We start from the raw sequence: 17,564 nt of genomic DNA, 5'->3' as shown, positions 1-17,564 counted from the left end.
GTTGGCATTATTGCTCAGGTTTGCACACTACCGGTAAATGTGATAAGAGGCATTAGCAGGGAATCATTCTTAGCTATTGCTGTTTTCCTTGGTTGAACATGTCTTGTGATAGAAGGGAATGTGCCCAATTTAGGGTGCAAAAGTGGAGTGTTGAGGAGTCACTGGATTCCTTGTAAAGCACCACAGTCAAAGGCTTTTTTAGGGGGGGACTATACTGGCTCCCAGTACTAGTCTGTGGCTTGGAATAGTCTGTCCAAGACTGTCTCCAGTGCAACTGGTATTCCACGCACTGGAGAAGAGTGTAGACATCACTTTAATGACCTGAAAAGGCACAAGAGGGATACACTCAACCAGTGACTGGATGCGTTCAGGACTGGTAACATCCCACAGTTGTGTAACTATACTGATAAATTTATAGTAAATAGAAAGCTGCATATAGACAATATGGTATGCATTATGCTCTTCTCTTGTTCTCTTCTATTTATTCCACAGCCAATGCAGAGATTGTAGCAAATAGAGAGGCCTATGATGAGTATCTCTAGAGACTTAGGGAAGCAAGGAGTATATCTGCAGCACAACTTATTTTAGCTTTTAAATGTATTTATTTTCTATGCACGTGTTGCAAAGTAAGCAAGCATATCCTAACAGTAAAAGCAAGCATGCATGCTGCAGTCTGTAGCACCAGTCAACTGTAGCAGTCAAGTTTAAGACTGTAGTCAGACATTGTGTTCTCAAATACCACAAGTAAATATAGAATAGTAAAATCCTTTAACAATATTACATAAATTAATATCTCCACAAATGTCATAAATGCCCTGCTGTTAACTTAATCTGTATAATTGGACCAAGCATATGTGCAATATATGCACATTGCTAGGATTACTTTGAGAAATCCTTAATTGTAGTTTGTAGTTGTTCAGACATATACTTAAATGTAAAAGGTCAGATAAAATGCTTTATTATTGTGATAATGCATCGTATGTTACTTATGATAGTACACATTTTATCCCTTTTTTTCCTCTCACCCCAACCCATATCATTTTTTTCTTTCTATGTGTCATCAAAATGTTTTCATGTCATCCATCTCTGATAAATCACAAAATGTTTTATAGCACAGGGAGGTAGGCCAACCCCAGTGGCTCAGCCTGCACCCACTCCACCAGCTCCAGCACTGACACCTAGTACATCTGGGACACAACCTGGCAGTACTGCCTTTGCTGCCCTTTCACTACCTACACCATCAGGTAGCACTACCCCTGCAGTTGGTGCTGTGGTACCCGCTGGGAATACTGGCAGAGGTGGGGATTTTATCACCTGCCAGGAAATGCAATGGTAGGTGCATAGGGTTGTGCACAGCACCATTAGTGGATGCCTATGCTGGATGGAGAGGCTGGTCTCAATTATAGTGTGTAGGAGAAGATATCAAGCACTCCAACAGCCACTGGAGAAAAGGAACAGTGATGACAGTCCTGCAGATGAGGGCTAAATTATCACTGTCCCCATGTTTGATGGGAATAGTCATCTGTTGTCCCCTCCCTAACCACACTCATGATGTCCCCAACCTGTCATGTCCCCACACCATCCTTGTGTCTTGTCTTGTTTGTCCTGTTTATTTGTATCTGCTTCCTCACCTACTCTACTTATCTGACACAGAAATACCTATATCCCTTACCCAACATTTCTCTCTTACTGAAGTAAAAAAAGGTACCAGTCCCACAAAAATATCATCCCACGCATAGCTCTCCACTTCACACATGTGTCTTCTTGACATACTTAATTTGGTTCAATTGGCTATACAACATGATTGCACTGTTGTCACCTCTCTTTCTTGAGGTGACAGTCCAAATTCAGCCAATATTATATACATATTTCCATTTTGCACCTTTGAAGAAGTGGATAGCTATGGCTCTTTCCTACCTCCCTCCTGCACATTCCTATATTGCATTCCCATTTTTCTTCCCCATGTTTGTCCCCCATTTCACCCCTTTCCTATCTATCCCATTTCAACACCTTTAATCTGGTCAAAAATAGAATCACACACAACGCACACAAGTATAAAAACAGCAATGGATCCCTTCACTTTTGGCCTCTGCGTGGAGTTTTGCATAGCTCACCCATGCCAAGCAACGGTGAATGGATCTTCTTTAGTGCAGTTACCTCCATGCAATGCCACTTAAACATGCTGTGCTAAGGTATACACAATGAAAGTAGGATATAGAATTATTTCATTGCATTATACATACATATTTAAAACTATTAGGTACACCTGGATTTGAACCTTACATCATCTGGGCTCCAAATGAAATCTGTCAATGCATTTGCACCTGCTGCCACTGAGTCAGCTAGGTAGCAGGTGTGTTCCTTACACTCTGTACTATACATACTGCTGACTGCCACACCTCTCCCCTTAATGTATTTGTGTGGGGGTAAGCAAACCAACAGAACTGTGTATCTCTCCTGCTCAACCACTTTGCCATTGATTGTACAAACCAGCTGTTCACCAGTATACTATGGAAAGTGCACATTAGCATGCAGTATTTATGTTTACTGTCCATTTAGTCTTCATCCCATGAAAGTACATGTAAACACACAAACAAAAGGAAGGCAATTTTTAAAGAACACATATTTATACTGAAGCCATATGTTACCTGCACCCATACACTTGAAACTTGGACTCTCAGTACTTGTTCCCAAATATATCAACTACACTACAGAAATAAATAAAAAATGATTTATTATATACCATGGATATGTTTATACTAACAATAAACATTCAGCTTTTCCAGTACTTGTAGTAATGTGGACAGCTGTTGACATATAGTTTGCAAAGCTATCTATTTAAGGTATACCTGCACATTGGAAACAAAACAGCAAATGCTGCACTTTACACACTCAATCTGGTAACATGCAGATTCTTAATATCTTAACAGTTGTACATGACTAACTATCCATTACATTCAGGACTCCCAACATCTTTTTTCAAACTTCCAATGATGATGTCATGCACTATAAATTGCCCTACAGCCTTGTAAAAGTCAGGCTTGTGCTGTGGAACTTGCATTAAGTACTGAGTTCTCTAGTCTGTATACTTAGTTAGGTAAGGGTACTAATCTCACTGCAATCAGCTAGTGTGTGAGTGTATGTGTCTGTCTAGACAGAACAGCATAATTGTGTTTCCTGCAGTCATCACTATAATCCCATGGAATACCAATATTCTGACAGTTGTACATGTCTTCACATGCATTTGATTCAGGCCTCCAAGCATCTTTTCTCAAACATACAATGATGATGTTATCCACTATAAATTGTTCTGCAGCCTTGTAAAAGTCAGACTTGTGCCATGGAGCTTGCCTTATGTACTGACATCTTTACTCTGTGTATTTAGATAAATAGAGGTTCTGTTCTCACTGCGGTCAATTAGTGTGGGTGTTTGTGCACTTGCTTGACATTAGACAGAACATTTTATGCCAGCATGTGGGACACTGCTGTTACCATCTTCTCCTCACCAGACACTGCTGATGCCATCACTTATAAATTGTTGTCTGACCGTCTTTAATTCAGACTTGTACTGTGGCATTTGCATTAAAAACTGAGATCTCGAGTCAGTGTACTAGATAGGTAGGGGTTTTGTTCTGACTGCAGTCAACTGTGTGTGCATTCAACAATCAGCATGGTGACAGTTTTCAAATATGTGACTCCACAGATGCATCAAAGCCTCCTCCAAGCATCTTGTTGTAGCATACAATGATCATGTCATTCTGTATCACATGCACTCTGACAATCCTGTGCTGTAACATTAACATTAGCTATTGTGGTTGCAAGCTACTTTACTTACGCATATAGCTGTTCTAATCTGACAGCAGCAACTTGTATGTCTATACATACAACTAGCACTTTTGATACAATTTTACACAGGAATGTGACTCCACATCCATGCCCTACGCTTCTCCCAACATGGTCTCCTCAGCATACAATGATGCTATCATTCTCCATAAAGTGCAAAATGACAGTGTTACAGCCAGACATATGTGATGATGTTACTGTAACATTGCATGGCATTCATATTTTAAACCTACACAGGTGTAATGTTCAAATCAGGCTCAGTCTACTGCTCTGTGTGTGTGTGTGGCTGGTGGTACATTATGGTCATTGTATGATCTTTGGAATAGCTCTTCATTTCACTACCACTTGGGGTATCTTTCATGTAGCCCCATGCATCCTTCTTTTTCCTCTGGCCATATGACATTCTTCTTTAAGAGGAGTGGAGGAATCCTAATGTCAAATATGCATACGTACATCATGAAGCAGAGTCCTTCCATGATCCTCTGCAAGCCATCTCCAGAACTCTGCATATGTGATTGCTAATTATGTCATGATGTGGTGCACATGTCCTGTATGGACAGTGGCAGAATGTAACGCTATCCAAAAATATATACATGTGCACAATAGTTTTACTATCTTCCATAATATAGATATAGGGATTGATTTTTACATGTTATAATGGCTAGGATTTCATGTGATGTTGGCCATTATGAACAGTTGACATGTCAATGTTGCTGTCATTGGCATGTGCTATACTGAGGTATGGATGCACCGTATGGCTACAAGAGGGTATTATAATCTGTGATATGAGCTAATATATTGGTGGCCATTGCTACCATTTCATTACATGCTCTTTCTATAATGGGTTTATATCACAACATCGAATGAGTAAAACATCGAACTACATAACATCAAGCATGTAATATCGAATGCTGATAACCTCGAAAACTTAAAATTTTGAAAACGGAAACCCCGGACTCACATACTTGGCCTCCGTAAACTTACACAACCTGATGTCACTAAGAAATGTTACATGGGAATATATTACCTCCACTGTGGTGCGATCCTGAAGTTGGTATATTTAAGTAGGGGGGGTGTGAGGGGTAAAGCCCCCACATAAGAAATAGTTTGTAGTGTTTGTGTGTTTCGTGTTGTGTACTGAAAGACAATCACAGTGGTAAAGCATACCAAATCATGTAAATACTTCCTTTATTGTGCATAGTGTGTTAATCGTTATGTGCTGCTATGCCACTTTTGTGTTTGATATTTACTTTCCATTGTGCACATTAGAGTACTTCACATACATGTTTGCAGGGTACTTATATTTGGTGTCTGGGTTGTGTTTTGACGATTAAAGAAGCATGGTTTTGTTTGCTATGGCTAGGTTTAAGGTTGCATGGGTGAGTAGATGGCCAAGTGTTGCTATTCGTAGATTCTGTTTTCGGAGTTTTAAGCTTTTGAGGTTATTGGCATTCGATATTAAGCATTCGATGTTATGTCGTTCGATATTTTACTTGTTCGATGTTGTGATATAAACCCTTCTATAACAGCTGTAGTAATATGCTCCCTGAGAACTACTGACATAGGTTCATAGTTTCATAGGAAGTCACTAGGGTAGCAGCTTACAGCCCTTACAAGCCTAACCATGCTCACTCCAAGTAGCCCCAGTTGTCATTACTAGGCAGACATAATTTGCAGAATGAGTCTATGGTCAACACCAACTAGACATATATGCCACCCTTGGGGTGAATTTGTAGTCTCCCATCCATTTGTCTAGGTTACGCTTGACTAGGGTCAGTGAGGAATTCTACTTCATGTGATCTGAAAGTGTATTCCAGAGGAGTGGCAGGCTCTGAGAGATATAGCTGTTTCTCAAACATGTTCTGTTAATGGCACAGGCTAGGTTAAGATCCCTAGAGTGAGTGACTGTTGTGCCATTAGAATTGCGGATGTGCAGCATTTCCATCAGAGTAGGGTCAGAGACTGCCCTGTAGGCTAGGCATCACTTACCTCTCAGCAGCCTATACAATACAGAGTACAGTAACAGCCTTTTAAGTTTATCCATGTACATCATGGCATGGTTTGGAGGCCCTATATTTTCTTGGTGAGAAACCCCTGTGGTCTCTCCAGTTGCTGCAGGTGTCAGGTGAGGTATATGCAAAAGGGAGCATTGTACTCTATTAGTGGTCTGATGAAGGTCAAGTACAGTGGTATAACATCCTCAGACTTGGATGTGATGCCCTTAATTATGAGGTGCATGACAAAGAAGGTTTTCCTTACCAGTGTGGAAACTTGGTGGTTGAAGTTCAGCTTGCTATCTACATGTGTTCCCAAGTCTCACACCACAGAGTTTGAGCTTGGGGAGTGTTGTCAATACAGTAATTAATGCAGAATTCCACTTTGCCAAAGGCAATAATAATGGCACTTTTTTGCATTTAGTTGTAGAGAGTGCTTTGACACCAGTCATCTGTCTGTGTTAACCCCTCCTGTTGTATGTTAACAGCATTGAGAGACTCAGTGATTGCACCCATTTGTAATCATCAGCAAACTTGATAAGCTACCTACTTTTGCCTGGACTTCCAAGAAATAGATTATGAATAGTAGAGGGCCTAACACAGATCACTGTGGCACTTCAATGGTGATGGCTCTACTGGTAGAGGTTGAGTCACCAACTTTGATAGTATGGGTTCTGTCAGTGAGCCAATTGGCTACCCATCTAGTGACATAAGGGTTAATCCCCAGCTGGGAAAGTTTCTCAATGACACCTGAGTGGGAGATTTTGTCAAAAGCCTTGGCCAGATCAAGATAGGTAGTATGCACTGTCTTCCCTTCATCCAGGTCTTTGGTGACTTTCTGGAAGAGGTCTACTAGGTTTAATAAGCATGATCTACACTTAACAAAGCCAAATTGTGTTGGGTCTAGAATTTGAAGGTTACTTATGTCCTTGTTGATAAGGTCCATGATGATTCTTTTCATGGCCTTGCAGATGAGACTGGTTAGACTTATGAGTCTATAGTTCCTGGGGTCAGTTGATGGCCCCCCTTTGTGTAAGGGATTACTGTTGCTATTTTCCACTTCGCTGGAACAAAGCAGTTCTCAGGCTATGGTTAAAGAAGACATTAAGTTGGTCTGCTAAGTCCTGTTTTAGATTGTTTAGTAAGCAACCTGGGATGTTATCTGGCACCATTGAGACTGTTATTTCAGCCTTGGAGAGCAGAGATATGACTTGATCTGTAGAGATACTAGGCAGAGGACTGTTGTCAGGTGTGCTTTCAGGTATGGTCTGTGAGGCCAGGGGTGTGAAGTTTGCACCAAATCCGTCAGCTAGCAGGTTGGCAATTTCTTCTGGTACAGCTTCATGTTTAGACTCCTAGCATTAAGCAGCAGAACCTTGAGTTTGCCTCTATTGGATTTTTTTTATGTCAGAACTTTTGTTACTTTGACACTGCCTAAAAAAGGGCACTATAAGGGAGGCAAACACCTTTGCCAGTAATCAACAGCCTAGAGGAAACAGGTGCAGACCATCTCTGACAAACCAGCATGACCTGTCAACCATATCATCCCAAGCTGAGAGATACTGGATTCCCATGGACTGACACCAGAAGCTAAACCAATTGTTGAAGTTGATCATTTTTTGTTTATATTGTGGCATCATACTGGGTGATGGTACATTCCATATATACGTGCACTTTGCTGTCTGTACTGTATCATGTTGATATGTGATTAGTGTTCATGCTACAAGTGTCTTCATTGGCATGCCCTCATCTGCTGTACATTACCATGTTACACCTGTGATTTTTCCCTGTGTACATTCCTACAATTCATCTGTGTGTCCCTATTCAATACACATAATTCCCTGACTGTTTATTTATAATGCAGTCTATGTATCCTTACTGATCATTTAAACAGCTTTTGTTTAGTATGACTAAAACAAGTTTTCGCAATACTCTGCACTGCATACACTTTCATGTAATGTTTTTGAAAAATATATATCGCTGTATTATTAACCCTGGTAATCACTGTGGCATTTTGCACAATCCTGCAGACCTAGTTTGCCCATAGGTAAATAGGTTTACATGTCTGCTTTACATGATTTCCTGGCCAGCAATACTGTTGCTAGCCATGAAACCACACTTGTTTACATTTAAACATGCTGAGAGGCATGACTATATAATTAGCACTGCTGTTCACCACACAAGCATGTACACTCTGTGTAGGTCTCATTTGAAGTTTCTTAAAACGCCAGGACAGTCAAGTGATTATAAATCAAAGACACAAATACAACATCATGAAACACTTTTATAGACTTACAGTAAAGTGTAGCCCCAGGATTCAATAAAATCCGTGTAGGCTCCGTGTAGACCTTACACAGAATGTACCCCTATAGATGACCACAGTTACCCTTCGGCAGTTCATCATGCATATTAATCATGGTGTGCTGTCGAGAGACATCACAGTTACATGGATATTGAATCTATGTAAGCAGCAGTACAGAGGCTGTACTGTACTTGTGGTCTGTTCAGGAAAATCCTGGAGAGATGGTAAACACAGAACAATAATCTTTTTAATGTACTCTGCTATTGTATAAATATTTTTTAACAGCCTGTTTGCATGGCGCAGTGCTTAGCAATGCTGAGCTGTGCTTATACATATATAGCAGACATCTACCATATATCTAAAAATAGAAACTGGATGTAATCAATTGTAGAATTTTTTAATTTATTTATTTATTTTCTGCCTGTTTGTGTGGTGCGGCGCAGTGCTTAGCAATGCTAGCAGGCACCTTAGTAGTATATGTGAAGATATACTGGTTCACTTTACTATCCAAGTGCTTAGATAGATTGAGTCACAACCTACAATGTAGTAGGTCCGGGTTCAAGTCCTGAGTAGTCTTACCTTTTACATTTATTGCTGTGAAAATGTGTGAGGTGACTGAAACAACAGTTTAATTCAAAATAATGCTAAGGACTGCTTAAACATGGTCAACTGTATATTCCTGTTTGTGCATTGCTAAGCTATGCTTAAACACAGTTGTGTGAGTTTGCACGATGCTCAACTCTGCTAAAATGGTTTGTGCAATGCTAAGCAATGTGGCACTTTTTTGACAGTTACAGTATGACATTTAAGGGCAGAAATGCAGCCTATATTAAGGCCAATAGGTGGGAATTTCACACCATTCATTGAGTCTTCACTTGGCTGTTGATATGCCTGGTGGTGTTGGAGAGGGAGCTTACTTTTGGGTGCAGCTGTGGGGTGTGCAGGAGTCCAGAGTGTTTGTTGGACTCCTGGTGAAATACTATGAATGCTGGCTGCTTCAGGGTGATTACCAGGGCTAAGAAAGTAAGTCTAAGGCCTGGGATCATTTGGCTAGGGAACTTACCAGTGCTACTGGCATCCCCCACACTGTTGAGCAGTGTCGTCACCACTATGATCACCTGAAGCAGAGGAAGACGAGAACCTTGGACACCTGGGTCCAAGAGGCTAGGGCTGGGTACACCCCACAGACATGTAAGTATGTTTGTTAGTACTTTAGAAATACACAAGCTGAATCTGTACAAAACTGATATGCATAATGGTTTGCTTCTCTTTCAACAATGCAGATAAGAGGGCTCGCAGTGTGCAGTCCCATGCAGGGCACCTGTCCAGGATGAGACGAGAATGTGGTAACATCAAAGTAATAACCTAATGCGTAAAGTACTGTCAAAATAAATTATTTACAGTGTTTGCAGTCGTAACAGTCAGGTATGACATACATGGGAGTGTAATATGTTTAGTAATGTGTAACTGCCTACCTGAAATGGTAAAGTAAGTTAAATCAAGTAAACATGCATTACTTTGTGGTATAGCTTCCAAAAATCAGTTGATGTTGGGGTCTACCCAGATTAACAGTCACTGTTCTACTCTGCAAATTGTGTGAAATATGCTATAGGTTGCACTCAAGTAATGACAAGGGTATATGGGTTATTTCTTACAGGTCTGACACAGCTATCCATGCTGTACATGCCAGACTTGAAGCAACAGTAATCAATAGATGTTATAAGATGATGGTGCTGTCATATGTACTGTTTTTAAACAAATAAGTGTTCGCTGTTCTTTATAACTGCATGTGTGCCCTAATCTGAGTCCAGTCAACTGTAAAAAGGAAATGAATAAAGACTGCAGAAAAAAAACTGTCTGATAAATGTAGTGCAATACTTACAGTAAGGTTTGGTTCAAGCCTGTGTTTTGGCCATTTTGTATCGTATAATGCTGTATATTTCACCCACTCGAGGAACAAGGTATATGGGTAAGGCAGCTGAAGTTCTGGCCAGATATCCATGTGTATAAATGCCAGATTTTAAGGTACATTCTCAATAAAGTTTAAAGCAGGATTGTGCTATGATAAGTAATCTGTTCAAATAAGTGTGCAGTATGGCTGCATTCACTGCATGTGTGTTCTAATCTGATACCAGTCAAATGTAAAAAGGAAATTAATAAAGACTGCAGAAAAAAAAACTGTCTGATAAATGTAGTGTAATACCCACAATAATGCTCAAGCCTGAGTTATGGCCATTTTGTGTCAAATAATGCTGTAGATTCCTCCCACTCCAGGAACAAGGTATATGGGTAAGGTAGTTGATGTTCTGGGCAGATATCCATGTGTATAAGTGCCAGCTTTTAAGGAATATTATCAATAAAGTTTAAAGCAGGATTGTGCTTTGATAAGTAATCTGTTCAAATAAGTGTGCAGTATGGCTGTAGTCACTGCATGTGTGTTCTAATTTGGCACTAGTCAACTGTAGAAAGGAAATGTATAAAGACTGCAAAAAAGAACTGTCTGATAAATGTAGTGTAATACCCACAGTAAGGTTCAAGCCTAAGTTATAGCCATTTTGTGTCAAATAATGCTGTATATTTCTCCCACTCCAGAAACAAGGTATATGGGTAAGGTAGTTGATGTTCTGGGAAGATATACGTGTGTATAAGTGTTAGATTTTAATGAACATTCTATAAAGTTTAAAGCAGGATTGTGCCTTGATAAATACTCCTTTCAAATAATTGTGAAGTATTCCTGTATGCACTGCATGTCTGTTCTAATCTGACAGCAGTCAACTGTTAAATTAAGTGCACATTTTCCCTGGAGTCGCAACTTGTGGGTTCTAATCCCATAGCACCCAACTAAGAAATCACCGGGTGTCTAGTCTACTTAGTGTACAAGAGCATACCTCTCAACCATCATGATTTTTTGGAATGTAATGATTAATGCCCCATATGTCTGGTCTTTGATTAGCAGATAAATGCCATTACTTGGAATGCAATTTATTGGCAAATCCATTATCAGAACACCCTGCTACTAATGTATGAGTGCACTATGTACAACTGTTCCCTGTGGTTGTGCCTCTGTAGCAACATGTGTTAGAGCTTGGCCCGTACTGTCCCATGCTAACAGGTTGAGAGCCATGTACATGCAGCATCATCTATACATTAGTTGCATTCACTGTACTCACAACTGAAATTGCACATATGTAAAAGTATGTAGCAGTAGTCTGTGTAGTAATATTACCTGTGATGGTACTAACGGTATTTTTCTCTCTCTCACCCCAACCATTCTCTTCTTTAATTTATTAATGTTATTTATTATTATGATTTCATATTAATAAATAGTTTTTAACAACCTCTTATGTTGGCCTTATGTATAATTTCATATTGGTTTGCTGCGAAAATAATTTTACTACTCTTAACTATTGCTGTTTTCCTTATTATAATTCTTCATATTTGGTTTGATTAATCATTATGTTCTATAATGTTAATACTGACATCTGTTTGGTTATGTTTATTCTCACCTTATGTTTATATTTATTTTCTACATTACAACAAGGTAGGCTGGTTCCTGATGCTCCACCTACCTTGGCTCCCCCAGCTGTGGCACTGGGACCCAGCACATTAGAGCTGCAGCTTGGTGGCACCCCCTCTGCTGCCCCTGACCTACCTGTGGCATTGGGTAGTTCTGCCTCACAGGCTGGGTCTGGGTCTCCCTCTTGGATCAATGGTGGAGGGGTGATTTTTGTCACATCACCTGTCTGCTCATGATTGGCATTGGAGTTTTACGGTGTCTAGTTGCCAGCCCAACCTTCCACAGAAGGCACACACACACATGCACTCACTCTTAGGGTCAATTTAGAGTGTCCAATCCACCTACAGCATGTCTTTGGGATGTGGGAGGAAACTGGAGCACCCAGAGGAAACCCACGTGACCACAGCGAGGACATGCAGACTCCGCACAGAAGGCACCCCAGCCGAGGATCAAAATAGAGAATCTATTGCTGTGAGGTGACAACGCTAGCTGCTACACCACTGTGGCCACCCTTTCCCCAACATTCCACTCTCATCTTAAAAAAAAAAAAAAAAAAAAAAAAATGAGCACCTGTCCCAAAAAAATTTGTTCCATACATAGCTCTCCATTTCACACATATGTCCACCGGACACATTTAATTTGGTCTAATTGGTATGACAACAAACTGATATTATCTTCACCCCTCACTCTAGGGTTGAGAGTCCAAATTCAGCTAAAAAAATCCGTTAACATGCACAGTTGTTGCTGTACAAGAACTGGATAGTTATGGTTCTGTCCTACAATTTACGGCACATACCTACCTGCCTTTCCCCCTGTTTGCACCCCATTTCACCACTGTCCTATCTCCCCATTTTTTCTTTTCTTTAAAGATTTTATGCATGATACGGCACATCATGCAGCATCTCTTAGCTATGCTAAATAGCGCTAAATTGATATATGTGTTGAAAAAGACATTCATCATGTTGAAAAAATGCAATGGCACCCTATTTCAAACTCAAGACCATCACACCTGCAGAACAGTGAATCAATCTGCCACACCACATAGCTGTTAATGAACAAAGGTGTTTTAATCAAAACATAGTAATGCTCACATTCCTGTCATTATGCCTATTTAAGTGATGCTGTACATCGCGCCGCACTGAGCAAATATGCTAGTATGATAAAAATAGTACTGTAATTGGGACTCTAGCACAGAAGTACATTAGTATATAGCCATACACATAAGAATAGATATATGTGAGATATGTAACAGCTGTTAAACCTGCAATTCCATGTACAACATGAAAAAAATACACTTTCTAAAATATTAATGGAAAAATAGAATTGTAACTGGGACTATAGTAGAAAAGACAGCACTCTAAAGCCATTAGTACATGTAAGTGAGGTATATAACAGAAAATAACTGTGGAATGATGCCTACAACATGTAAAAATACACTTGTTGTAGCAAGGACTCAGTAGCTCAGTCTGTAAAATTCAGTGAAAACATTAGCTTTTGGTACACATGGTCCTGGATTCAACTATAGCTGTATCTAGCACTAAATACACATTTATGTGGACATCAACATTATAAATTGTGATATGTATGTCTGTCTCATCACCTAGTTATCCACCCAACACAGTACAGATAGAATGTCTGCTTCTAAATAATATCAGTCACAGGCTTACAGGTAGAAACAATCTTACCTACTCCTATTATAACACTAGTAAGTGCAGAAAATGTCAGGACATGCATTAGTGGGATTTCACAGTGTGTACTGAAATTGTGGCCCAATAATATCAGACTGCTGCCCACAAGGATTTGCTAGTGATAGTACAGACATCCACAGCTGCACAAGTAACATACATATATGGAGGTTGTGCTAGATGCAAGGGGTGGCATCACACATGTAATAGGGGACTACTATAACAAAATGCTTGACTTGGCAGTTGCCCAACTGTGTGACATAATGGTTAATGGACCCCATACCTTTTTCTAGGACACACAAAGCATGTTGTCTGTTATTCTCGTATTGATACCGTTGGCTAACATACTTACCTGAGACATATAACCTAATTTCCAGTGGGATGGCTTCTCTCCATCTGGCTCTGCCTGTACAACAAGGCTGCCACAGGCCCCACATTTACTCTTAAGTCTTCCTCACCTACAAAATGTTGACTCCCTATGCCTCTTGCCTGTCGCATCAGCTTCATCTTTAGCCTGTAGCACACACATCTGTATGTAAAAGTAGCTGCTACATACATTCTCTTTGCAGTGATGTAGCATCTTTATCCCAGTAATTTCCACCCCAGCATAAGAGAAAGGGGATGAAAACTATACTGAGCCCTTATATCTTGTTCAGTGGTTACATGGGATTGTCTGATTACACTGCAAATCTGCTGTGTATGTTGCAATTAGCATTTCTGAAGCACAGATTGGTTCACAGGCAATCACTTGCTAATTAGAGCCATGTTAAAAAGGCAAACATCAAGCTAGGGGAATCATTGTGTATGAGAATTACCTTGCAGGGTGAACTCACTGGCACAACATTCATATATCTGTACCCTTCCACAGAGGAATATTGTACTTCATCAGCTATGTAACCATTTATTCCCAACATAATGCATATGTTTGAATATACTTAGGGAGAATGGGGATTACATCATTAAGCCTTTCTTAGAACTATACTGATGGAATGTCATTGATCTCCAGATGTGTTACATCTACAGAGGAACTAGAGTACAGTAAAGGTAGAATGCTTTGTGGTAATTAGGTACACCAGTCTCCTCATGATTTCCCATGATAGCTGTTGTGAAAGTACACTGCTGTTTGTTTGGCATGGACACTGATATATATTCTAAGGAGGTGTTACCCTAGGGGCCAAACTACAATGGACTCCTGTGTTAGGTGTATGATCATACATCAGTATCCATCATGGCACAAACAGGAATCGCTTACTATTGCTACCATCCTACTTGCATCCATATAATTTGTATGTTTGCACACTGTTGGATATGATGTGTCATCAAGTAGTGAATATTGCTAGAAATCCTTTATTGATGCATCTCTACTTACTGTAGTCCCATGTATGTGCTCCTGACATGTGCTCCCATTTGCTTGTCTTTCAGTAAATATGTATCCCTGACACCGGGTCCCTTTTACAAATGCTGGAAATACATAATCCTTGAGACATTGCAGCAAAACAACAACTCCTGTTGTCCAGGGGGAGGTTAAACATAGAACAGCGGGCAGCAATGTGGGCTGGCCTGGTCCATGATATCAATACTATTGGTCATCAGAGCAGGACATATAATCAAGTGCAACACCATGACATGAATATGATCACCACCGCACGCAGAAGAGCAGAGGACATGACCAGGGATTGTGGTCTTACTGGTGGAGGGCCTGTGGCAGAACAACCACTGTTGGCCACTGAGGAATTCCTTCCTGCTTCCCTTCCTGGCATGCATTCACTAGGAAGCACAACGAAAAAGTTGAGGTAAAAAACACACCTTTATCAAACACAAAGCTTTCAGGTACAAGACCCTTTCTCAATGATAGAAATGGTCTTGTACCTGAAAGCTTTGTGTTTGATAAAGGTGTGTTTTTTACCTCAACTTTTTCGTTGTGCTTTGTACTTTTGACTCTGCAGCAGTATATACTTGATGCATTCACTAGGAACACAGTACAGCTCCCAAGCATCCATCACTCAGTATGTCATGGATGTGGGTGCCACCATTTCCATGCAAGAGGAGTGTCCAAGTATGCTTAGTTGGATCAGCATTGGAATACTGTAGTATTCAGTGTGTTAGGGTGTACATAGGTTTACGTGGGTGCCATGTGTGTTTTTTTTGGGGGGGGGGTTAGCTCCACTTTGAATGTCATGCTCGGATTGTGACCAATATAGCAATTAACATAGTAGCTGCTGTAAATGTGGGATCTTTGGATGTATTACCCTATTATACTGCAACATGTGGTGCTGTTTACATTACCCCTCCCTCAAATTTTGACAGGGCCATCAGGAAGCAGACAAGGCCATGCTATTGCTTCTGGTAAGCACAACATTTTTCTGTTAGAGATGTAGATTTAGTGCAATGTATTCACTAAATTGTCATCCCAGGTCTGCTGGCTGGATTGATGTACTGTTTGCATGACTGCCAACTCCACAGATATTTTCTGGCTGTACACAGTGTAGACTCATACCTATGCCTGTAGGTGTGAGCATACTGATAGATTTCAAAGTATTTCAATACATTACAGGTTGCCATATGAATCAACTTTGCAGAGTCTTGCCAAATGTCAGCAGTGTACATCATTGTTGGTCATGAGATTCCTATTTAAAGGGCTTTTATTTACAATAACTATAGATGTTTGTTAAAATAGAATGTCCTCATGTCCTTCTATACTGGGTTGGGGGTTAAACAAGTCTGTAACAGTGACAGCAGTGTATACTGCACAACATATATTGCAATGTAGTACTGCAGAGCATGGCAGTTCAGGTATTAATGTACTGATTTTCCCTTTTTATCACAGGTGACCAGGGAGGTTGGTCTTTGTCCCCTTCACAACCTGATGTCAGTGTCTCTTCAGACTCTGATGATGATGGTGGCCAAAGTGAGGCACAGTTTGGGGTTGCAGGGGCTGAATCTGTCACAGTGGTTGACATCCCTCTTCTTCTGTCCTCATTATCATACACAGTCAGCATGCCAATGTATACCCAGTCCCCAGAGGCCACAGATATTGGACAGTCAGAGGGTGGGGACATTGAGCAGGAAGCTGTCGCTACTATGGCTGTAGTGAGTGCCACTACTGGCCATAGCCAAAGAGCTGGCAGGGTTCCACACAAGCGGATTGATAGGAGTGCTCATAAAAGGACTGCTGTCCCTCTACCACCTGTAGCAGGTGTTTCCTCATGTATCATTCGGAGTATGTTTAAGGCTGTCATGGAGGCACAGGCACATTCTGAATGAAACTCCAGATGAATACTCAGGGTTATTGATGCAGCACAGTCTGACATCCATGACTGCCTCCACCATGTTGCTGATACCCTGGATCGGTTGACTGACACAGTGGAAAGATGGTGGTCTGAGACAGATCATACACTATTTTTCTGGGACACACATTGTCTGTGTTGGCACACCTGGTTGGAGTTCTACATTGGACTTGTGGTAGTAGGTCAACAACTACATCAGCTAAGAGTCCAAATGGCCATCCACAGTCACTCTCTCACACTGGCAGTACATCCAGTGCTCCAGAGGGGATTGTGTTGTCCACACCAAGACATGACAGGCTATAGACTCGTGGTCCTGGGTGTTCCTGTGGAGGACATGGCCCCAGCAGACAGCAGTCACCCTCAGGTACTAGCCCTGCATCTGACCTTGGGCATGGAGGTGCCAGTGCAACTCCTGGCAGAGCCAGTTTTTGTACTTGGGGGCATTGACGGAGAACTGTCAGCTCTACCATGCATGGCTCACAGCTGTACAACATACAGACATGTAAGGCTAGCACAGAGCTTGACTGTGCTCATGCAGACACTCACACACCACTGTCACAGTCAGGTGATCTATAGACACAAATGCCACATTTCCATGGTCCATCTTGCCTGCTTCCCTTCCTGACACACACACACTTGCCAACCTATTGGGTCAGCCTTGGCCTCCTGCACCCCCACAAAACACCCTGTGCAAGTGATGATACCTGAGCCACACCCTGTCATCTTTGTCATCGATGCAGGGAAATGAAGCTATTTGTCTGATGCACAGGGTGATGATATAAATTACTATGTTTTTGTTTCATCCATTGTTGGATTTGACATGCCACTTGTACTGGTCACTGACAGATATTATATGCTGCCATTTGTAATAAGTAAACCACATTATTTTGTGTACATTACGTTGGATGATGTTGTAATGGCTGTATACTTAGACAA

This window comes from Protopterus annectens, chromosome 1.part2 (assembly GCF_019279795.1).
Source record: "Protopterus annectens isolate FY-2018-M chromosome 1.part2, PAN1.0, whole genome shotgun sequence".
NCBI lineage: Eukaryota > Metazoa > Chordata > Ceratodontiformes > Protopteridae > Protopterus > Protopterus annectens.
This window is presented reverse-complemented; position numbering follows the sequence as displayed.